Raw genomic sequence first — 24,728 nt, forward strand, 5'->3', positions numbered from 1 at the left:
GAGAGATGGTGTGAACACCGGGACACACCCAAATGTTTCTAAACCAAAGCATCCTAACGCGTCACACACGAGAGGAGAAAATGCAACAAGAACACCGGGACGCACCCAAATGTCTCTAACCGAAAGTGTCCTAACGTGTCACACGCGAGAGGAGAATAAGAAACAAGAACACCGAGATGCGCCCAAATGTCTCTAACCGAAAACGTCTTAACGCGTTGCACGCGAAATGAGAAGAGGCAACAAGAACACGGGGATGCGCCCAAATGTCTCTAACCGAAGGCATCCTAACACATCGCACGCAAGAGGAGAATAGGCAACGAGAACACCAGGACGTGCCCAAATGTCTCTAACCGAAGGCGTCCTAACACGTCGCACGCGAGAGGAGAATAGGCAACGAGAACACCGGGACACGCCCAAATGTCTCTAACTGAAGGCGTCCTAATGCGTCGCACGCGAGAGGGGAATAGGCAACGAGAACACCAGGACGCGCCCAAATGTTTCTAACTGAAGGGAATGGTGTAAACACCGAGGCACACCCAAATGCTTTTAACCAAAACAAGGTGTTCGAGGAACAAGAATGATCTCACCTGGAATTCCTCTGAATGAACTATATATACAATATCGTCTGGTCGCACCAGCTTTGAATGTACATTCAAACTCGCTTGGTTGCACCAGCTTTGAATGAACCGCACATACAATATCGTGCCTGCATAAGAAAGAAACTTAACAGGTACAATACAATAAGCATACACGTTCTATGCAAGACAAATAACCGAGACCAAAATGTTAGAGACATGTTTTATGCAAAACATGCGAGCAACAAAACGGAAGCATATTCTATGCAACGAGAACCGGAGCATGTTCTATGCAACATTAGAATACATATTCAAGGCAATAGTACAAAATGTATGTTCTATGCAAACGTAGTGACAATGTGTTCTATGCATGATAGTTGGAAGCATGTTCCATGCTCAAATGGAGAAGTGCATGTTCTATGCAAATGTGAAGAAGTGCATATTCTATGCATATGTAACAAATAGGAATTGCATATTCTATATATAATTTGAGAGCAAATGCATGATTCAAGAGTGAAAGCAATAAGCATGTTCTATGCATGAGACAGGAGCACTTTTTATGCAAAATTTAAGGGGAGGAAGGGAATCACATACGTACTCCGATGCCTCTGCCTTACCTCTCAGCAGACTTTACAACATGTTCAACTCAAAAGGATACATGTTGCTCATACCGACAAGGGGTAAAACCTGCTATTTTAATTGCCACTCTGACAATCTTGGGGTTGAGATAAGGAAATGGCGTGGCTCGAGTAGGTACATCTGGAATGCAGGCTTGGCATTTGTTGAGGTTGAAACGCATTAAGATGCTCCAAATTTTCCTCCTTTTCTTTTGCCATTCTAACTCTCTTTTCCTTTCTTTTTCTCTTTTTCTTTTCTTCTTTTCTTTTTTCTTTTCTTTATTCATTTCTTTATTCTCACAAAACTCAAAATTAATCGAAAATTAAAATTCCAAATTAAAACCTACAATTATAACACATAATTAAAATAATAGCGACCAACAATACATACAAACAAAACAAATTGCCATACCTAAAGAAAAGCAGCAGAAGCAAAACTGAATTCGCCAAAGGCCGGCATGGCCTCGATGATGCACGACCGGGCTTTGGCAGTGGCAAAGGGCAGTTCGGTAAAAGCCGAACTCGGGGCTACTTATAACATAAAAAAAACCTCATTTGGACCATATCCTAGGTCGAAAAACATCCCACTCCTTCTCTAAAACCCCTCTCTCTCTAGATTTTCACTCCCCTGGAATTACCCAACAATTCTTGCAAAAATTTTCTTGAAAACGCTCTTGATTCCCCAACTTTTGAATCGATTAAAAATCGTTTTGGTTGAAGTTTTAGTTTCCTCTTGGTTTTTTCCCTCACTTTCTCACTTTTGCCCAAACTTTCTCGTTCCCTTTTAATTTTCCACAATTTCTCAATTTTCTCCCTCTCTTAGGGTTTAAAATTTAGGATTTCACCCATTTTCACTCATCCCCTTCACTTTTCTTCAATTTTCCATGGCTAGTGATGAAGTCCCCCTTCCAAAACCTGCCGTAGATGTTGGTGCCACCCTCGGTGCAGACGTAGAGGCGGAGGAAGCGCTGCATTACTCCCTCTTGCCGAGAGGCCTTATGATGCAGCCACATACTGACCACGCACACACGTGCCACCTCCTGGCGGTATCCTGAGATTCGAGGGTTTCATTTCTGGGCCAGATGAGGATACCTTGCTGGGAGAGCCCATAGAGAATCTCTCTGCCGACGCTTCTACGGTACGCAACTCCTCCCCCATTTTACTTTGTATTTTACTTTACACACATGTTGAAATGTTGAACTTGATGAACAAATCACCTACCCATGCTGCACATACACCGATAAAACTTTCATTTGATAGGTGATCGCCAGGAGGGTAGGTGGCTACAGCTCTATCTCCGGCTCTCGGCGCTGATACGAGCAGCTTCCTACACAGGTCTACACTTTGGTGGATGCTACCGGCTTCGGCCCCTTTTGTTCTAGACTCATAGAGATGAGGGCTGAGTCTTTGCTTTACGGGGCCCTGGTAGAGAGATGATGGGACACCACCAGCTCATTTTACTTCTCTTCTACCGGGGAGCTAACACACTGACCCCATATGATTTCTCGACGTTGACCAGTCTGCGGGTTGGGGTCGGCGGCTCAGTTCCCTTTTATCCAAATATGACTGAGTGGAGAGATGCATAGCTCCATCTTCTCGAAGCGATTCCGAACACCACTAGCCATGGGATGGCGCGTTACAGCTGGTTTTATGACCATTTCTCTGGTACACAGCCGGCTACTACAGATAAGGTTGCTCAGTATACTCGTGGCTTTCTGACATATCTCCTCGGTACTACCATGTTCGCAAACAGGGAAAATACCGTAGGATTGTACATCCTCGGGGCACTGGTACATCTTCCTCAGATAGTGGATTACGATTGGGGTGGCGCAGGTTTAGCCACTCTATACTGTTATATAAGCTCTGTTTCTTGCCGCAAGGAGGATTCACTTGGCGGCTATTAGAGGGTCTGGGAAGTACATCTTGCATTCACTTGGCGGCTATTAGAGGGTCTGGGAAGTACATCTTGCATTCACCTTTCTGATGCACTTTATATCTTATTCACTGTTGCATTTCGCATTCATTTGATCTATTTTCTCATGCCATCTATCTGTCTTTGATTTGGAGCTTTGGGTCTACATCTACTTTACTTTATTGGCTTCAGTTCCAGTGAGGCCGGTCGAGTTGTCCGTACCACGCTCTCGGTACTACAACTCACGATTTGAGTGGCGTCGCCTTGTGGATCACAACTTTCCATATTTTCGCCGTTTCTTCGACACTATCACAGCAGATCATGTATTGCACCATTTCTTATACTGTTGTACTGTCGCACTGTACCCCATTGCCATTCTCACATTGCACTGACTTCGACACTGCGCTGACAATCTCTCACCACACTGCATTGAGTCTGACACTGCACTGTCATTCTAACACTTCACTGATTCTGACACTACACTGATTTTCTCAGGTCGATTGGCACCCTTGGGCAGGCATTCCCCACAAGTTGAGGATGACCTATACCGCTGCCTGGCATGCTTCCACACTGAGGATCCTGTTTGAGGGCCCTTTTGGTCGAGCATACTACCTGGGGGAGAGATTCATCTGCCAGACTTGGGGCGTGCTAGCCTTGATGTTCCACATCCCTCTTTGCCAGCATGAGGGTTGTAGATGATTTACAGGACAGTCCCGACCTGGACCTTCTGATGATAGATGAGGACGACGATCACCACCATGAGCCCGGTGACTTCATGATTTTCCTGCGCACTCGGGTGATGGCTCCTCTTACCCCAAGCATAGCTCGTGCTATACCAACAGTTGCTACTGCCCCTACTGCTGGAGCTGGTGATGTGCCTACTGAAGGTGCACCTGCCACTGCCCCCATTCCTAGATTGTTTGCGCTCCCTACCGAGATTATGTACATGAGTCCAGATGGAGTGATTGAGCAGATCCTGCTCGAGCCCATTGAGGAGAGAGACCACAGACTTGTATTTGCCCCTGGCATCAAGCAGGTACACTTTCTTTTTATGCTAGTCCATGTTGCACTTTAGCTTATTCTCAACCATCACTATTTACTGTTCAGTTACTTTTATCTGCCTTTCTCAATTTTCTTTGTTTTGCAGATTCCTCGAGCTTATGGTGACGAGCTCCTTCGAACGATTGATAGACTACTTATCATGGTACGAAGGAGGTAGATTGCCTTAATCACCCACGGGATTGAGGTACATTCTGTGTGTAGCTTACTGTCATTACCATTTTGTACATTCCAAGTCACTCTATTTGATATCAGGTATTCTTTTCAGCTTGAACCGACGCCAGCAATGCCTGCAGGACCTTCCACAGTCAGTCGGCGGAGACGGGACCCAGTGAGAGGCTGAGGAGACGCTAATAAGGGGAGAGGCCGAGTGTGGTAGCGCTCGCCTTCCGAGGAGTTTTTGATGGGTCTACAACCCCAGAGGAAGAGGGAGAGGAGATGGACCTGTAGTCGGGCAGCTCTAGTGATAACAACTATGCGCCTCCTCCACAGCCGCAGAGGAAGAGAACGAGGATGGGCTGCTGATGGCGATGCTGATTTTGCTTTACTTTGCTTTTGTTTTTGTTTTGTTAGGTAGTTTATAAAACTATCTTCAAATTGTCCTTTTCCATTTTTCAAAAGCTTTCTTATTTTGGTTGTACAAAACAATGATCGGAGTTGGGCCGAACAGATATGAAAAGCAAGTTTTGTTGAACGGCTCCTTTGCTCATCATGATCTTTACATTACCTTTGCTCTTGTAATCTTTGGAATAGTAAATGCCTTGCTCTCGGATTGATTCATGAACCGGATAGTAACTTACAATCAATCAAAACATAAAATACAACTCGATAACGGAAAATAAAATGAAAATAACTCAAAAAAGCTGACAAACACCTAATATAAGAAAAATAAGATCCAGAAGTACAATTGCCATTCATCCATATAAAGGCCAGGCTTCACTGCAACAGACTTGCACTGGGCCAGCACTGAGACCTGGCCGGGCCTCACTGATGCTCGATCAGCCATCATTGATGCACGGTCGGCCATTGGTGTGATGTCGGTCAGTGCTGTCCAAGTATCATGCTCAGCTACTTCCCAAACTCTATAAATAAGACTCTCATGCTGCTTTCCTAGCAGACACATAAGTTCTTGATAGTTTGCTCTCAAAATGGAAATATTATCTGTCAACAGACTTTGAGAATGGATAGCGGCCCTAGATGGCTCGAAAAAAGTAAATTTTTGGGGTTTCGGGATAAATGCACTATTCCTGCTAAGTCGTTCTCCACTGTGTTTTCCGTTCCTACATGCTGCGGCTAGGTGTTGGAACCCGGTTACATAGGTTTTCAGCTTTGGGGGGCAAAAGATGTGCCCAACAATTGAAGAATTCCAAGTTCTGATGGAATCCCAACGTGATGAGGAAATCTAGACCCAGTCCCGTTTTGGCCACACCCAAGCTTTAGGACGGATGTGCGGGCTTACCCTACATGAGGCTCGATCTTTGGTTCACAACGGAGAGCCGGATATCCCCAGTTTGATTCATCAGTTTTCTGATGCCGGTGACCGCGGCGACCGTTGCGACCGTCTTTGGCAGAGTTTTCGGCAACATGCCCTTTGTTTGTGTACGTTGGCACACTTTCTACTTGCCCCTGGTCTCAAAGGGTCTAGCGTCCGACTGGTCAAAGTGGCCCAAGGCTTGAAAGAGGGCAAAAGATGCATTGGCTTAGCAGTGGCCGAGACTTTGATAGGCTTGGATGCCTTTCACCGATGAGAGACAAACAAGTTCACGGAAAGTCCACTACTTTTGCAGGTAATGTTTCCCACCCTTCTCATATGTGTTTCTCACATCACTCGGCACTCATGCTCTGTTTTTCTCTCAAAGCCCTTTCTCGCTTTTCTCTCCACATACACCTCTCTATTCTTTAATCTCTGTTATTTTTCCTCCCTCTCCAAATATGGCTCATGGACAGGTTGAAGGTAGTGGACTCTTGCCCTACATATTCAGCACGAGGCTATTTCTTTTGCGAACAGCTAGTTGATTTCCCGAATGAGGGATGGTGGTGCCATTGAATGTGCCACAAGTCTGCTGTCGACATTGCTTGGCGTTGCCCCTGGTTTGATCTGCCCGAGATGAGTTACAGCATGTCTTGGCAACCTGGCATTCAGTTGATTGTGGGTTGACACACTGCATCTTTTATTTCCCATTCTGGTTCAGGCGTCAGTTCGTACAGGACCAGATTTACCCAAAAGAAGGAGTAGAGTACCCGGCTTCATTTCCAATCCAAGGTTCACAACTAGCTCGATATCCCATTGCATGGAGGACAAGAGAACTTCTGGCTCCCACTCCCAATTTCAACTGCACCTTATCTGGCGAATGCATAGCTTGGCATGAAGATGAATTGTAAACCGGGCCTACTTTAGCATCTGAAGCTTCCACAAGCTCTGGGAGGGGACGCAAGGACCCCTGACTCATCTATGCCCCCAAGTGTATTGCTTTGATCTGTACTTTCAAGTTTTCTTTTGAATGTAATAAAAAGCAACTTTGATTTGTATCAAGAGTTAGAGAACATTGTATTGAAATCAATGAAATTAAAGTTGTGGGCACTAAAAATTTTCCTCTTGGTCCAAAAATGGTCTAAGTTGTAAAAAGATTAATTTGAATAAAATCAACTTTTATTAAAACTTTTCAAAACCATTTTCGATAAGGATCACAACTTGACACACATGGAATCTATCCTCGAGATGTACTATCCCAAATCCAACAAATGGAAAATTGCCCCTTGTCTGAATAGCACTGCACTGTATTGTAACCAGCTCTCATAGTGAAGATCACAACCGAACTCTTGGATACAGAAAAGACAAAGATGACCTGAACAATCTCATGGACAGGACAGGACAGTTGAGTTTGAAGGTGTTTATGGCTGAGCCTCAGAATGAAGTTACCTACGTATCCCGAAGATGGGAATCAAGCCTTATGTAGTTCAATTCGGGTTCACTCGGGTGTTAACACTCTCCTTTTGCGCTCTAACTTTTGCCAAGGCCGCTCTTTCTGGGTTTTCAACCTTGCGAGCTCAGTTTTTTCTTTTTTCTAATTTTTTGTGCTCTAACTTTTGCCTAGGTCGCCCTTCCGAGTGTTCGACCTAGCGAGCCACTCAGGGGTAGTATTTCTTCAACTTGTCCATGTTGATTGGTTGGGAGAATTCGAGGCCATCTAGGTCCATAAGAATGACGGCTCCACCCGACCAGATTGACTTGATGATATAAGGGCCAGTCCATTTAGCTCTGAACTTGCCCCTAGGGTCATGGATGGGAGCTCAGTTGTCTTTGAGCACCAAATCCCCTTCCTTAATATTCTTGGACTTAACTTTCTTGTTGAAAGCCCTGGTAATCCTACGTTGATATCCTTGGACATGGTACAGTGTTTTCAGCCTCCTCTCGTCAAACAACATCAGTTCCTCGAACCTGCTCTGCTGCCAATCTGCTTCTGCTATCTGGCACTCAGCCATAACCCGCAGTGACGGAACCTCTATTTCAATTGGCAAAATAACTTCCATCCCATAAACTAGAGAATACAGAGTTGCCCCAGTGGATGTCCGAATTGATGTTCTGTAGGCCCAGAGGGCATATGTCAGTTTGTTTGGCCAGTCCCTGTAAGTCTCAACCATTTTTTGCAAAATGTGTTTGATGTTCTTGTTGGTGGCCTCAACAACTCCGTTCGTTTGTGGCCGATATGTGGATGACTTATGAAAAGCCACATTGTATTTCTCCAACAAGTCAATCACTTCTCTCTTAAAATGGGAGCCATTGTCTGAAATGATCTCATTCGGGACCCCGTAACAACAAATAATGTTATTCCTGATGAACTTGGCTATATACGACGCTTTCAGCACTGCATAGGATTAGGCATCGACCCACTTTGTAAAATAGTCTATTGCCACTAGGATATACTTATGCCCATTTGAGCCTTTCGGCGTAACTACCCCAATAACATCAATTCCCCAGACTGAAAACGGCCACAGTGAAGTCACATTGTACAACTTCGATGGCGGGATGTTCATGCGATTTGCATGAATTTGGCATTTGTGGCATCGCCGAACAAAACCAATACAATCCTCCTCTATGGTTGATCAGTAGTAACCCTGCTTGAGAATCTTCCGGGCTAGCATTACTCCGCTCATGCGTAATCCGCACTCCCCATCGTGGATGGCCTCCATTAGGCGCTTCGACTCTTCTGCATCGATGCACAACTTATGCATTCTCAGATGACACCGTTTATACAATTTACCCCGCAAATGATAAACTGAGCATCCATTCCCTGTATTGCCCTTTTATCTTTGGCATTTGCCCCTGGTGGATAAGCCTCCTTTTCTAAGAAGTTCTAGATATCATGATACCAGGGGTTCTGATCTTGCACTTTATCTATTGCGGCAATCAACTCGTATGCCGGCACATACCTCTATTCAATAATGATTGGACGCATCCGGACTTCGAAAGGGATGTCTATCATAGAAGATAGAGTTGATAAAGCGTCAGTAAACCCGTTTTTCTCTCTTAATAGATGCGTGAAGGTTAGCTTCACAAACCTAGGAATCAGAACATCCAGGGTTTGGTGATAGAGTTTTATCCTGTCTTTCTTAACCTTTCAGTCTCTTTTTGCTTGAGACACAACAAGGTTCGAGTCCCCAATGATGTCCAACCGTTTCGCCCCTAGTTCCAAGGTGGCTTCCAATCCAACGATGCATGCCTCGTGTTCTGCTTCGTTATTAAATACCTTGAACTTGAGTTTGATGGCTAAAGGTATATGGGAATTGTCAAGTGCTATCAGCAACACCCCTATCCCATAACCGTACTGGTTAGACGTTCCGTCATAGTACATGGTCCAAATCTCTTCTTCGACCTGTAAAATGGCTTCATCTGGGAACAAATACTCTACTACTTCATCCCATTCCATTGGGTGATCTGCCAGGAACTCAGCTACCGCTCTCCCCGTGACAGACTTGCGCGTCACATATTTCAAATCAAATTCAGAGAGAAGAAGCGACCAACGGGCTAGCCTACCCGTAAGCGTTGGTTTCTCGAAGAGATATTTGATGGGATCTAATCTCGAAACCAGAAATACGGAGTGAGATAATAGGTAGTGCCTCAACTTCCTGGTAGCCCATACCAAGGCTAAGCAAGCCTTTTCCAGTGGGGTGTAACAGGTCTCATATTCCAGCATCTTCTTGCTCAGGTAATAGATGGCTTTCTCCACTCTATCCTCAGATTCTTGCGTAAGCATGCAGCCCATGGTCGTGTCGGTTACTAACAGATACAAAATCAATGGCTTCCCCAGCTCTGGCGGTGACAACACGTGCGGGTTCTAAAGATACTGCTTGATCTGCTCAAAAGCAAACTGACATCGGTCATTCCATTGGAATTTCTTTCCTTTCTTCAGGAGACCAAATAGTGGTTCACAAGTCAAGGTTAATTTTGCAATAAACCATCTTATGAATTGCACTTTACCCAGAAAGCCTCGCACCTCCTTTTCAGTCCTCGGTGCTGGCATTTCTAAGATGGCCTTGATTTTGGAAGGATCAACCTCACTGCCCCTCTATGTGATTAAGAAACCTAGCATTTTCCTTGTTGTGACACCAAAAGTGCATTTCTGTGGATTCAGCTTCAACCGATACTCCCTGATCTGTTGGAAAAATTTCTTCAAGGCGGTGTAGTGGCCATCTCTTTCCTTGGAGTTAACAATCATGTCGTCCACGTACAACTCAACCCCTTTGTGGATCATATCATGCAAGATCATGGTTGCAACTCATTGATATGTACCCCTAGCATTTTTCAGACCGAATGGCATCACCCTATAGCAGTATGTTCCCCACGGCGTGGTGAAAGCAGTCTTCTCCCTATCCTTGGGTGCCATCAAAATATGTTTGTACCCAAAAAACCAATCCATAAAGGAGAGCAACTCATGGCCTGCGGTGAAGTCCACCAATTCATCGATGTGCGGTAGAGGAAAGTCGTCCTTTGGACTAGCTTTTTTCAGATCTCTAAAATCTACACACCCCCGAATTCTGCCATCTTTCTTCGGCATAAAACAATGTTGGCCAACCAAGTCGGATACTCAAATTCTAGCAAAAACTCTGTATCTAACTACTTGGTGACCACCTCCTTGATTTTCAAAACCCAATCCAGGCGTATTCTCCGAAGCTTCTGCTTGACGAGTCGGGCCTCAAGGTCAAGAGGGATCCGATGCTGTACAATCTCAGGATCGATTCCAGGCATTTCTTCGTAGGACCACGCGAAAACATCTTTGAAATCTTTTAATAAAGCGACTAAGCGCTCTTGTTCCACCAAAGACAACGTGGACCCGACCTGGACCAGACGCGGATCCTTCTCAGTATCCACATTAATTGGAGTGATTTCATCAACAAGGGGTTTTACAAACCTCTCTTCCTCTCGATCAATCAAATGTTTCAAAACCAAAGGAATTCCTTCCTCGTCGTTTTTATCAAAATTTTGAAAATCATGATCAATGCAATACACAAGTGGCACAGAGAAGTACTCGGAAATAGCAGTGGTATCTTTCTCATTTAGAGCCTCCAACTCATCTAATTCCTCGATTACAACCGACTCAAAAGAAAACGAAAAAGACAACCTGGACAAAACTACGGCATCTGGGTCATCAACCCCAGGAATACTGGACTCTGACTCAGAAGAACTGGAATCTGATTCCGACTCCACAGACTCTATGGAATCAGATTCCAACTCACTACCTGATTCAGAACTGCTGGACAAAAAGCTCTTCTCTAGCTGCCAAATGAGAAAGGGTGCGTTAGATGCATCCAAAATACCACCGGAAGGGTCCACACTTGATTGGTCTCCGGTCATGGAAACAGTGAAGTCATCCCCCGAGCTCTCCGGTTTGATCTAAGGATTCGAAAGGAGACAAGCCAGTGCTGCTCCTATCTCAGGTTCACTATTGTTGGGCTCACCCTCTGTACTCTGTTCTTCCTCAGTAGGTAGGTCAATCTGTTCCTCTGTGACTTCATCCTCTTGCAGCTATAGGTCAAAGAAAATCTCAAAGCCGGGCAGACGCCACTTCTCAGAGTTCAACCATGGCTCAAGAAAGCCGCAAAATGGAAAGTCTTTCCCCTCCCAGACAAAGCGGCCATTTAGAGTTCCCCGAATTGGTCTATGTACAAGCTCATAGTGCTTCCCACTTTGCTTAGCTTTGGCTCTTCCTGCCATTTCTTTCCCTTTTCTCACCCAGTCCTCTTTGGTAGGCATGAGGGTTATGTAGCACTTTGGCTAGTACAGTAACGCCCTTCCGACTGCTCTTTCCTAATCCCATCCTGGGAATATGTTGTAGCTTGTTCATGAGGTAGACTGATTGAGCATTGACGTATAACCCCTCATCAATAGCTAAGATATCTTGTACCATCTGGGCCTCAGCCAAGGTAAAACTGGACAAGAAAACATCCTCGTCGCTGTGTACAATCTCCAGTACTAGTGTAGTGACCTCCGGCGGAGGATGTATAGATGAATTTTCGAAAACAATGCCCCCCCCCCTTTTCCAAGATAATACTTCAGCATCTGATGCAAGGTGGAAGAAACAACTTTTACTTAGTGCAACCAGGGTTGCCCAAGTAACAAGTAGAAGGTAACCAGAACATCCAAGACGTGAAACTCGATATCCTATTGGGCCGGTCCTACCTGTGTTCTGATCTGAACTGTTCCTATCACCTCTATTCTTGTGTTATCGTAAGCCCGGATCACTTGGGCTATTGGTACAAAGTCTGCCAGCTTCAAGCCAATAGCATAGGCCACGTGTGATAGACAAACATTGATTGCAGACCCAATATCAACCAATACAACCAGCACCCACTTCTCTCTACATTCAACTGAGATGTATAGCAGTTTGTTATGCTCAGAGCCCTCGGGTAGCAATTCCTTATCCGAAAAGGTCAAAGATGGCGAAACACCTCCCCGGAAGACATGACCCACTAGTTGCTCGGGAGTTGTGTTGATAGATAGCTTGGCCTTATCCATTGCTCATAGGACAGGTTGTCGATGCATGCGCGAAGCCATAAGAAACCCCTAGATAGATATGTCTGCGTGGATCTTCTTTAACTGCCTCGGTATAGCCTCCTCCTCTAACAGTTTCTCCTTCTATTTTTCAGCGTCTTTGTCCTTTCTGGATGCTTCTGGTTGGTCCAGGTGTGGGGGCTTGAAGTATCGCCCGCTCCTAGTCATGTGATCGACTTCCTCAGAATACCACGTGTCGTCTGGCAAGTCTTGGCCCCAATCTTCATTAGCGTAGGCAAGATGCAGATCATCATCTTCTCACCATATTCCTCTGGCAACCGACAAACAATTGTCCGGTTACATTGTAAGTATTCCCATGTCCACATCACAGTCATTCCCCACAGGGTCTTTGGCTTTTCGAACTTTCTGACTATTCGCATCCTTTTCCTGTTCAAACCATGTGAATGCGGCCACTTGGTTTGTATTAATAGTACAAACAAGGCCTGATTCCTGAGCAGAATTCTTAATACCGGTGCTCTCCGGCAACTTTCCCTTGTCATCAGTCGTTCCGGCCCTTATAGCAGTTCCTGCTTCTAACTCTTCCAGCGTTGGATGAAGTCCCTCATCGGCATCAGGTTCATCACTGAGCCACCCTAAGTTATCTGCTGACCCATTCAAATCAAACCAATCAATCTATACATTCCCCAGATCGTGCTCATCGTGGAACTACAAATTGCTGAGGTCCTCCTCCAGGTCGGCTAAGTCATCTAATCCCTGGCTTGGGCCATCCTCCCGGACCACACTAACCTCCATTCCTATTTGCAACTCCACATATAGTCTGGCCTGATTGGTTGGCACAATATAACGGCATGGGTTGTATTCCTCCTCAAATAAATCCATAGAGCCCTCAGGCACTAAACTGACATCCCCATTCTCCACCAAGGACACCCTGCCTTCATTTACCACAGTCACCACCACAGGTTTGGGTTGGGATATGGACGCATTCATCATACACAAGTCTGTGCTCTCAAGGATGAACAACACCAGCTTAGATAGGTGGACAGGGGTGATGTATATACTGGGGTCGTAAGGGACGGCCAGTGTATGGAGGAAGTTTACTTGCCGAGGTGGAGGGACCTGGTTATGTGGTAGGAGGGGATTTGTAGTGACGTTAGGCTTTTGAGGAGGCGCTATCACCTTATTGTCAATGAGATCTTGAATCTCATGACGCAATTTGAAGCATAGGTCGGTGTCATGACCATGCTGTTGATGAAAAGCACAATATTTGGCCGGGTTGTGTTTCGGGAAAAGAAAATCGGGTAAGGGACGAGGTTCTAGTGGCTTAAGGTGCCCCTTTTTTATCAGGACCCCTAAGGCTTTGGATAAGGGCATGTATAAAGGGGTGAAGACCCTTTGGCCTCAGGGTTGGTGCTTCGAGGTTTGTGAGGTTGTATCGGATGTACCAGCAAAGGGGTTGGCATTTTTCGGCGTGGCGGTGACCATATCCACATCAGGAGGCCTTGCAGCTGCACTACTACTCATAGTGGCATTGGAGCTGCATATGAAAGCCCTCTTAGGCTACTCTTTCTCACGGTCTATCAGACCCTGCTTCATTGCATTCTCTATCAGCACCCCTATTTCATGGAGGTCAGCTAAAGTAGACAGAGGTATGACTATCATCTTCTATAACAGTCTTGGTTGTGGATTACAGACGACCATTCTGATCTGGTCCTTTTCAGCTGGCCGGATAGTTATCATAGAGGACTTAGCCCTCCACCGCGTCACAAAATCGGAGAAGCCCTCCTTTGCCTCCTGGCAAGTTGCTTTGAGATCATAAGTTGTGACCTTGATCTGAGTGTTGTAGAAGTACTGCGTTATGAAGGCCTCAGCCATTTCTGCCCAATTTCTCTTCACAGAGTCTTCAAGCTTAGCATACCAGATGGACACTATACCCGACAGGGTCTGGCTGAAGAGCAACAGTTTCTGTAGTCTGGTGAGACCTATGGGTCGCAGGATGTTAGAGAATAGCTACAGATGGACCATAGGATCCTAGGAACCATCAAACCGGTCTATATACAGCATTTTGAATCTATCCAGCAAAGTCACTATCGAATTAGTATAGCCATCCTCAGGGATCGAGTTCACACCTTGCGCTCGTTTAAAGAGCTTCTCAAGCTTGCTAACTTTCAGTGCAATACACCTCGAATTCAAATGGCGCCTTTTTCAGGTAAGCCAGTGCCTTAGAGGTCTGAGGTGGGATAGGATCCACCTGAATGCCCACATTCTCCTGGACATTGATTGTGACCCCGGGTGCTGGACCTCCCACTGGGGGTGTATGGGACGCAGAGACTACTGCTGGTTGTGGCTACTGCTATTGAAGCCTTTCTATTACCTCCGCTTGGCGGGCTATGACCTCGGCTTGGCGAGCTGTGGTCTCAACTTGTCGGGCAGCATCTAGCTGCATGTTCTCAATAGTATACTGGAGTTGACAAAGCATGTCTTCCATGTTGCCTGGAGAACTACCGAAACTGGTGAGTACTCTCTGTCTAGAATGGAAGTAGATGATCGGGCCTGACTGGGCACAGGCAAGGTAAACAGTGGTATAGACACCCCATTTTTGACCGACCTCAAGACTCAGACGTCATCGATTGAGCACCCGATGATCGCGCATGTTTGTGCTTGTTTCGAGTTTCTGGAGTTTTCGGCTGAGTGTCTTGCCTCCGGGCCTCTGAACTCTTTGTGTTTTGGCTTGGCTTGTAGTCCATGCCTTGTTGCCCTTGCCTAGAGGGAGAGAGAGGCCTATAGGCCACTTTTCATAGTCGTAGACTACTTTTCCCCCTTGTAGGCTAGTTTCTAGTTTTCGGAACCTTCGGCCGAGTGCCTTGTCTCGGGACCTCTTAACTTCCTCCTCTTGGCTTGGTTTTTGGACCATGCCTTGTTGCCTTTGCCTAGAGGGAAACAGAGGTCTATAGACCACTTTTGTAGTCGTAGACTACATTTCCCTCTCGTAGACCACGTTTGGCGCCCGTAAACTAGTTTTCGAGGCTTCCGGCTGAGTGCCTCGCCTTACGGACTCTTGTCTTGCTTCCTTTTTGGTTTGGTTTTGAACCAAACCTTCTTATCCCTTGCCTAGAGAGTGGAACAAGGGTGTAGACCAGTTTCTCCCCCTGTAGACCACTTTTCTTCCCTGCAAGCCAGTTTTCTGGTCGACCAGCTAGGGTGGGTGGCCTGTGGACCACCTAAAGTGGTCGGCAGCCATGCCACCACCTTCCTGTCTCTGTGCAGACCACCTTTCCCCCCTTGCCGACCACTTTTTGTCCTTGCAGACCACCTTTTCTGGTCGGTCGACCAGTGGGAGTGGTCGGTCAGCCACTTCAACTGATCGGCACCTTTTCTGCATTTTCTGCAGATATTTTTCATGCCAGATGTGCCAGCTATTGGGCACAGAAAACATCCTCAATACATGTGTATGGAGGGATTGCACCAAGCTTCTAGCTTGTTTAACAAGCTTGAAGCTTGGAATTCTATAAAAGGGAGCCTCCTCCCTCTTGTCTCAGGGTGAGAAAATTGCATTAAGGCTATACATATTATATCTCTCTTGTTTTCTCCCTCTCTCTCTATATTTGCATTGGTTTGTGCTTTAAAGTGCCATTTCTTCACACTTTTGCACACAAACACCTAGTGAAACACCTTCATTCTTGAGCTGAGGTTCTTGGAGGTTGCATTTGAGTGTTTTCAGCTGGTTTTAGCTCAGAAACGTTGCTAGAGTTGTTGCCTTGTTCTTGGTCTTCAAGGGTAAGGCTCTAATCCTTTTGAAGCTTTGTTTTTTTTAAGTCTTTGTCCCTATTTTCATGATGTTTTAGGCTTAACTTTCTACAGTAAAAAGCTTCATTTTTAAGTATTAAGAGTGTTTGTTCGAGGCTTCTTTGGTGTTGGGGGTGGTCTACCCCTTTTGTGCCTTATTTTGCCTTGTTTTGGGCCACCTCTTTAGGCCTTTGAGATCACCTTCTCTTGGCCTTTTAGCCACTGAAATCCAGTGGATTTTTAGTGGTAGAAAGTGTGTTTTGAGGCCCCAAATGGGTGGGGCTTGTCCCCCCTCCTCTTCTCTTGTATGCTTGTGTTGATGGCTCACCAAGTTAACATGTTTTTCTACCACCTTGAGGCTCCATCTTAGCATATCTTAGGCCTTATTTCAGCATGGCATACCTCTATTTTGGCTTGGTTTGATCACCTCATGCATGCTTTTTATACTTGTAGTGTAATCTTGTCATTTAGCCTTGTATGTTCAATGCTTTGATCCATCATGCTAGCCTATTTTGGTTCTATCTTAGCATGTTTTTGGTGTTGTTTTGCCATGATATAGCTCTGTCTAGGGTTGGTTTGATTGCCTCTTGCATGCTCCTTGCACTTGTAGTGCAATTCCACTCACTAGCCTAACATTCACCATGCTTTAGACCATCATTCTAGCATGTTTTTGGCTCCACTCCAGCAAGTTTTTACTCATGTTTTTCCATGCTTAAGCTATATTTCAAGTGTTTTTGGTCATGCATGCCTTGCTTTGTATAGCCATAGTGCAAACTTGCTCACTAGCTTTGTGTTTTGAGTCCACTAGCATGCATTGCTTGGGCTATTTGCATGATTTAGCATCATTTGATACATGATTTCAGTGCATGTAGTGTGGTCATACTCTCTCATGCTTCACTCTTTCAATGCTTTTGGAGGGTTGTGCTTTATGCCTTAAACATAGGCCAATATGTATGCCATCTTGCCTAAGATTTTGGGCTACCATTTCAGTGTATTTTTGGTATTATTTTGCCATAATACAACTCTGTTGTCAGCTGGTTTGGCCACTTGTGGTTTACATCTTGTACTTGTAGAGCAAATCTCACTTACTAGCCTTGCATGCTTGTTGTTTTGGCTCATTATCCTAGCATGTGTTGGCTCTACTACAACATGTTTTTGGCCTTGATTTGACATGCTCTAGGACTATTTTGGGTTGTCTTGGCCATATGGTTTATGTATTGCATAACTGTAGCGCAATGGGATTGACTAGCCTTGTATTTTGATGCCTCTAGCATGCTTTGTTTGAGATGTTTGCTTGCCATGACATCATTTAACATGTTGTTTCAGAGCATATAGCATTGCCATATCCTCATGCATGTCACTCTTTGATTGTGTTTGAGAGTTGACCCTTATGCCTAGTTGATGAGCCATTGCACGAGCATCATTATTTTTCCTTTCATGCCATCATTTCAGAGCATTTTGGCCACTTTTTTGGCATGCTTGAAGTTAGTTCGGGGCTGGTTTGATCCATTGAGCATTGCATTATATAGCCCTTGTGTTGTATCCTTCACTAGCTTTCATGCTTAAGGACTCTAACTAGACATGCTCATGTAGTTTGCATGTTGTTTGGAACGTTGTTGCATTGCATTGTGTTTGGATTGAACGTTAATCCAAACACGAGGAATGAGGGACGTTTCATACTTGAAGTGACGAAACGTGTCGCATTTCTCGGTCGCCGACCCTCTTGATCATGCATGATGGAGGTCAAGGCCCTTATGTGTTATTTGTGCATTCATTGACATTGAATTGTGCAAACTTGACTTCTCGGCCATCGTGCATTGAGATGCTCGATTGGTGGCCCGAGAGCCAAGTACCGCACTCCCTTGAGCTTAAGAAATGATAGGGAAGGTGGTTGTGCACACATACCTTGCAAATACACTATTGTGCCCCTTCTTGTTCTCTGTTGCAGCAAATTGGAGCTTGGCAAGAATTTCTAGTCGGCAGACTAGAAAAAGTAGCTGGCCGGCCACTTTTTCTGGTCTACAGCAAACTTAAGTGGTCTATAGGTGGTCTACAGCACCATTTTCTGGTCGGCAGCCTTCCAGGAGGTCCCTGTGTTGGAGCAGAAGCTATCTGGAAGTTTGTGCAGTGTTCTGAAATCAAATGCAAACAGAGGCAACTCGGGGCATAGTGATGGATTTCGGAGCGAAGTGACCGAGAATGCATGCACTTCTTGCCCCGGGGGCCTATCTTAACTGCTTTACGTAGTTTCTTTACTTAGTTAGCTGGTTTGACGGTTTTGTACTTAATTAGTTAATGCGCTTAACTAATCAATTTGTGTTGTAATAACTAACTAGTTAACTAGGATTAGTTAATTAGTTTTGGTTTGTAATAATTAGTTTAATTAGCTTAGATTAGCTAGTTAGCTTATTATTCGGACCCTACGTCAAGAGGGCAAATGTTGTAATAAGTGTGCTTGTGCATGTGAATGTCTTCCAACCCCACGTCTTTCTCCCTTTTACTTATCAGCTTTTGATGGTTAGTTTAGGGCATATTTCAATTAGCATCATTATGCTTGCATGCGTGCCTCATTCATTCGTATTGCATGCACTAGGCTCGGCGCATCATTCAAATTGCATTGTACTTTAATACATTTTCTTGAATACGTGTTTCAAAGCATGTTATCAAGTGTTGCATTCATATGTCATTCTAGATAGCCGAGCCTATTTTAATTACATTTTTACATGTGTTGCATTAGGCATCTTAACATAGCTAGGATCATGCATGATTTCTAACTAGCTTCTGTTTTGGCTCGGAGTACACTGTGAGTGTTTACGCTTTAGCATCTTTGCATGTGTGTAAGTGACTGCCATGATAGCATGCTTGCCATGAGGCTATTTGCTTTAGTGCTTTAACTGCATGAATGCCTGTGGATGAAGGCTTCATTGCTTGAATTGGAACAATTCATCAAAATGCGAGTTTTAAGCCCACTTGAGGGTGGCAAATCCGCATCTTAGCCTACTTGCGAGTAGCACTTTCAAACCATTTTCACAAACAAACATGAGATGTTTTGTTTCAAATCAAGTGATTTAGTCTATACTTGTATGTTGTGCGCATCACATAGTAAGTTAGCTAATAAACTGGAATAAGAGCACATGTGTTTTCAAAAACAACATATCATGTTAGTAGAGGCCGATCCTTTGATCGAGCGAGCGGGGGTGCTCATTTCAGGACCTTCCCCTCTCGTACCCAAGTTTTCAAGCCGAGGCAACTTTGGTGATGACGGACACGTGGCCTTAGGCACGAGTCAGGGTTTCTTAAATTTCCCAAAAACAAAATATTTAGGTGGCGACTCTAAAATCTGGCAAAGCAGTCCATGTTTGGCGCTTTTTGATTCAAAATTGATTTTTCAAAACCAATTGCCAGATTTGGACTCTTTGGTGATTTATCAGTCTTACATTACACTTTGTGAGATTAGATTCAGAACCATGACACGAGTCCAAACTGTAGTAGCATGAACCAATCCACGCCCTCTCCGAAAGGGGGGCGCACGGAGGAAGTTTGGGCGGTCTATAGGTGGCTGCTAAATCGGTGAGTTATGTCTAACCCTCCTCCGTCTGATAACCGGCGAGAGTGAAGCAAACACTAGCTGTCCTCTCACAAGATCCCCGGATCGGTAAAGTCGCCTTACTCGGGTCTAGACTGCTTGGGGGGGTAACGGACTCATCTGAAGCAATGGTGAAAGACTACCTTGCAAAAAAAGAAAATAAAGCAAAAAGAAACAAAAATCAGAAACCGCACAGCACCTCAGCTCAGATAGAAACAACACACAGTTGCAAACATAAGCTGGAGAACTATACTCAAACACTGATTTCTGCCCCAAATTTCTGCCTCAAAACTGATACCCTCAAACTAATACCCAAACTTGCAACTGATACATACATTCTTGCAGAGTTTCACTCTAAAAGCACGTATCAAGTAAGTGAGAGCCAAAACACTCCTATGGTGGGGTAGGGTTTGTAATAACCCGACCCTCGTACATGTTTTCTGGCATACTTTCAGTCCCCTATTCTGCGCATTTATATGCTTATTGTGAAATTTCGTGTGAAATGAAGTTTAATTAAGTGAATTTTATGAATATAGACTCATATCTATCTAATAGGAGAAGTATCTGTTGCAGTTATAATGTTTGGATCAGAAATTGAAAGCCATAGAAGCTTAATAATCTGAAATTGATTTTATATTTAAGATCAGCATGATTTTTAGGTCATAACATGATTTTCTGTGAAATTTTGATTTGGAACGATTAAACTGATTGAATTTCGTCTTTATTCACCTTTTATATTTATATCTATGTTCTTCAAACATTTGGTTGAGAGCCATTACCCAAATATCTCCTGAGAGAGAGAATTTGAAGAGGTGAATTTGAGAGGAAGAGGGGTGGTTCAACCAGGAGGAAGATTGGGGGATTTGAGAGGGTTTATGGAAATTTAAGCTCAAGGTATGTAAACTTCACCTTCAATAAACCCTTTCTTGGATTTGAGTAAACATGCCCTTCCATTTGGGTGAGCTAGGGTTTAGGTTTGAAGTGTTGTATGTGATCATTGTTTAATTGGGAAGTTGTACTTACCATATAGTTGTATTGGGAACTAATTTGAACTATATGAAGAATTGCATCTTGCTTCCTTGTTATTTCATGTGGGAACTCATTTATGTATTGGATTATGTGATTGGATGGCTATATACATATATGTATATGTTTAAGTGAACTCAAAAATAATTAGAACTTTGAAGGGAGTGAATTGTGTATATAGATTTGAGAGCAATGAAGGCTTGATTGAACTTGTGATCTATATTTATGTGATGTTAAGCCATATTCTTGTGCTAAATTTACCTATTTTGAGCTTTCACCAAGATGAGTTTTACTTGAATTTCGGACTGCAAAACAGGGCAAATCGCCGCACGTGCGGGGGTCATGGCCGCACCTGCGGGAGCACTGCCGCACGTGCGGGAGTCATGGCCGCACGTGCCGAAAACAGAGCATTTTGGGTCTTTGGCTACTGGAAAAAAGTCACGTGTGGGGCTTCACAGCCGCACGTGCGGGAGCCACTGCCGCACGTGTGGGGCTCACAGCTGCACGTGTGGCCCATGCTGGAAAATTTTGTCTGTCCTGTTTTACGTGCTTAACCCTCTGATATTATTGAAATCTATATTTGATGCCTTTAAATGTTTGTAAATTCATTTGAAACAAAACGAATCAAAAATGATTTGATGCCTTTAAATGTTTGTAAATTCATTTGAAACGAAACGAATCAAAATTGATTTAAAAAGGGAAAGGAACTAATTTGTGAGTTGTGCATGTGCGTAGGTCACAATTCGGGAGGAATTATCGCTCCACTACAGCACAGCGAGTATTAGTACTGCAGTTGTACATTTACTTACCGTTAATAGTTATTATTAACATTCTGTTCTTTGAGAGTTAATTACATTAGCATTTATAAATGATTGGAAAATCTGCGTACATTAGTACGACTCTGGAATTACTCTGCTTTGTTGATATCTAGGCCTAAGGCCAATCTGTAAACTCTGTTGGGCCTAAGGCCAATCTATCAAATCTGTTTGGCCTAAGGCCGTTCTGTGTGTTACTAGGCTTGAAGCCACTCTGTTTAAAGACTGGGCCCAAGGCCGTTCTGGAAATGGTTACAGAATAAAATTGATCATATGTTCTCTGTATTTATATACATTATGGATCAGGCTAATCATTACATTGTTTAAGTACTATTGTAAACGTCCCCGAACGCCCCGGGAGGATGAGTCCCCCCCGTTCTGTTCATATTGGGTTCACTACAGTTCAGACTCTCAAATAGTCACGGTTCTTAATCTGAACCAAAGAGTCCAAATCCGACAAATCGTTTTGAGAAAACAGATTTTTAGAAAAAAAGTGCCAAACATGGACTGCTTTGCCAGATACAGAGTCGCCACCTAAATATTTTTTATGGGGGAATTTAGGAAACCCTGACTCGGTGCCAAAGGCCACGTGTCCGTCATCAACAAAGTTGTCTCGGCTCGAAAGCTTGGGTACAATTGGGGAAGGTCAGCTGTGAGCACCCCCTCTCGCCCGATCCGAAGATCGGCCTCTACTAACCGTGATATCCGTTTTTGAAAACGTTATGTGTTCTTATTCCGGTTATTAGCCTAGAATTACTATGTTATGCGCACAGCAAACAAGTATAGACCAAATTGCCTAAATTGGAACAAAACATTTCATACTTGTTTTGAAAATGGTTTGCTACTCGCAAGTAGGCTGAAATGCAGGTTTTGCCACTATCTAGTGGGCTTAAAACTCACAGTTTTAATGCATTATCCCAATTTAGTTAATTCAACCTCCATCCACAGGCATTCAAGCAGTTATATCACATAAGCAGCTAGCCTCATGGTAATCATGCTATTGTGGCAACACTCACACGCATGTGGTATGCTAAAGCATAAATGCTTACCTAGTACTCCGAGCCAAAACAAAAGCTAGTTAGTAATCAATGCATGATCCTAGCTCATGTTAAGATGGCTAATGCAACACATACAAGATGCAACTACAATAGGCTCGGCTATTCTAAGATGGCATATGATGATGCTACAACTAACATGTATTCAACTTTGGAATTGAAACACAAATGCAGTTAGTATGATGCGCCGAGCCCGGTGCATGTAAGACGAATGTATGGATGCACGCATGCTATCATACTGTATGCTAATTGAAACATGCCCTAGGCTAACCATCAAAAGCTAGTAAATAAAATGGAAGAAAGACGTGGGATTGGGAGACGTACACACACTCACGCACACTTATTACACAATTGCCCTCACTCGGAGGGTCCGAATAAATATTACAAACCACCTAATTAATTAACTCTTAAGCTAAATAATTAATTACAAAAACTTCTAATTAATTAACAAATTAAATGCAGAAGAAAGGTGGCCGCAGCCCTGCCTCGGGATGCATGAATGATGCATGCTTGACTCGTCTCGCCCGGAAACTCGCTGCCATAGCACTGTTGCCTCTATTAACATTGCCTTGCTCCTCCGAGGACTGCCAAAGTCCAAGGGTATGCTCTTTGGATGCTGGGGGGTAGCACCGACCAAGTAGAAACACCACCGGCCGGAGGGGATGATCACCGGCCACTGAATAAGATATCGGCCAAACATGTTTTGCCGGTCGGCACCCAACACTGCCGGCCGGCCAATTCTTCCTGCTGAAACCTGCAACTGGCAGTAGCAGAGGGCAAGCAGTGTATGGCATGGAATTTTCAAACAAATGTCAGCATGGACACACTCCCTATCATGCAAGGGACTCAAGGGAGCATGACCCTCAACCCCCGAGCCATCAATTATGCATTTCGACACATGATGGCCTAAGAGGCCAAGTTTGCAATTCAATGTGAATGAATGCAACAAAAGAGATAAGTGCCAACAACCTATCATATTGAGATCAAGGGTATTGGCTACCGAGGGTTGAGACGTGTTACATCACTTGGAGTATGAGCACTTCTCAATCCTCATACTTGGTTTGACACCCCAAACCAAGCAAAATGTAATGCATGGATGCAATATACAATGCAAAGTGATGCAACTCATGCAAGGTAACATGAACGTGCTAAGTTCTGAAAATGAATAGAGAATGATGCCAAATCAAACATAACATGCAAGCAAGGCATGCAACAATAACCAACACTTGAAGCCAATAAAGGGGGTCAACCAAAACTATGTCGATCAAAGCTTAAAGGACCAAAATGACCTAAAACAGTCCCAAGGGACTCCAAAACAAGACTAAAGCATACATAGATCATGGTCAAAATACACCAAGAAATGAGTCCAAAACAAGGGCATTCAAGGCCATAAAAGGGAGCATTACTCAACACCTCCCCCAAGCAAACATGGCATGAATTTTTCAATACAAAACAGAGTTTTAGCATGCAAAAAGGGCCCTCAAAACCCACTGATATGGCAGTCTAATGTCTAAACACATAGGTATGCACAATGACCATTTCCAAGGCACAAAAGAACAACCCTTCAAAGCATGAAAGAGATGATGAATGGAAGTATATAAGCATGGATTAGGGACTGAAATGGCATGTGAAATGACTCCAAATCAACTGAAACAACCCAACTCAAGCATGTTCATGACTCACACACCCGATGCCAACATGCTAGAATGCAAAGGGGCTATACAAAACATATCAAATATGACCAAACTAGCACCCAACAGACCTCAATCATGATAAATCATGGCCAAAAGCTTCACGAAGCTAGGCAAGAATGCGCAAGCATGATGGTCTAATGGCTAGATGCATTTCTAGGCAAAATGGGAGAATACAAAGCAAGTGTATTAAGCATGAGAGGGACCAACAAACCAATATGGGATAGAGGTAAAACATGCTAAATAAACACCAAATAACCTCTGAAATTAAGCCAAACAAAGCTAGGCATACATTATGAGCCAAAACACAAGCAAATGAGACAATGAAGGAAGAGGGGTGTCCCTCCCTTATACAAGACCTCAAAACCACTTCATCACCGCTGAAAATCCTCTAGATTTCAGTGGTGAGAAGACCAATATATGAAAGTTCCGAAGCTCAACCGATAAGGCTCAAAATGAGGCCAAACAAGGCCTAAGAGGGGGTGGGTGACCCCCAACACCAATATGACCTTAAACAAACATGTTAAGCATGCAAATACAAAAAATTTTCCAGTTTATGGCTAAACTCGAATCAATATGCAAGATAGTGTAACAGCTT

Source organism: Camellia sinensis, chromosome 10, assembly GCF_055761805.1.
Source record: "Camellia sinensis isolate YWXY chromosome 10, ASM5576180v1, whole genome shotgun sequence".
In the NCBI taxonomy this organism is placed as follows: Eukaryota; Viridiplantae; Streptophyta; class Magnoliopsida; order Ericales; family Theaceae; genus Camellia; species Camellia sinensis.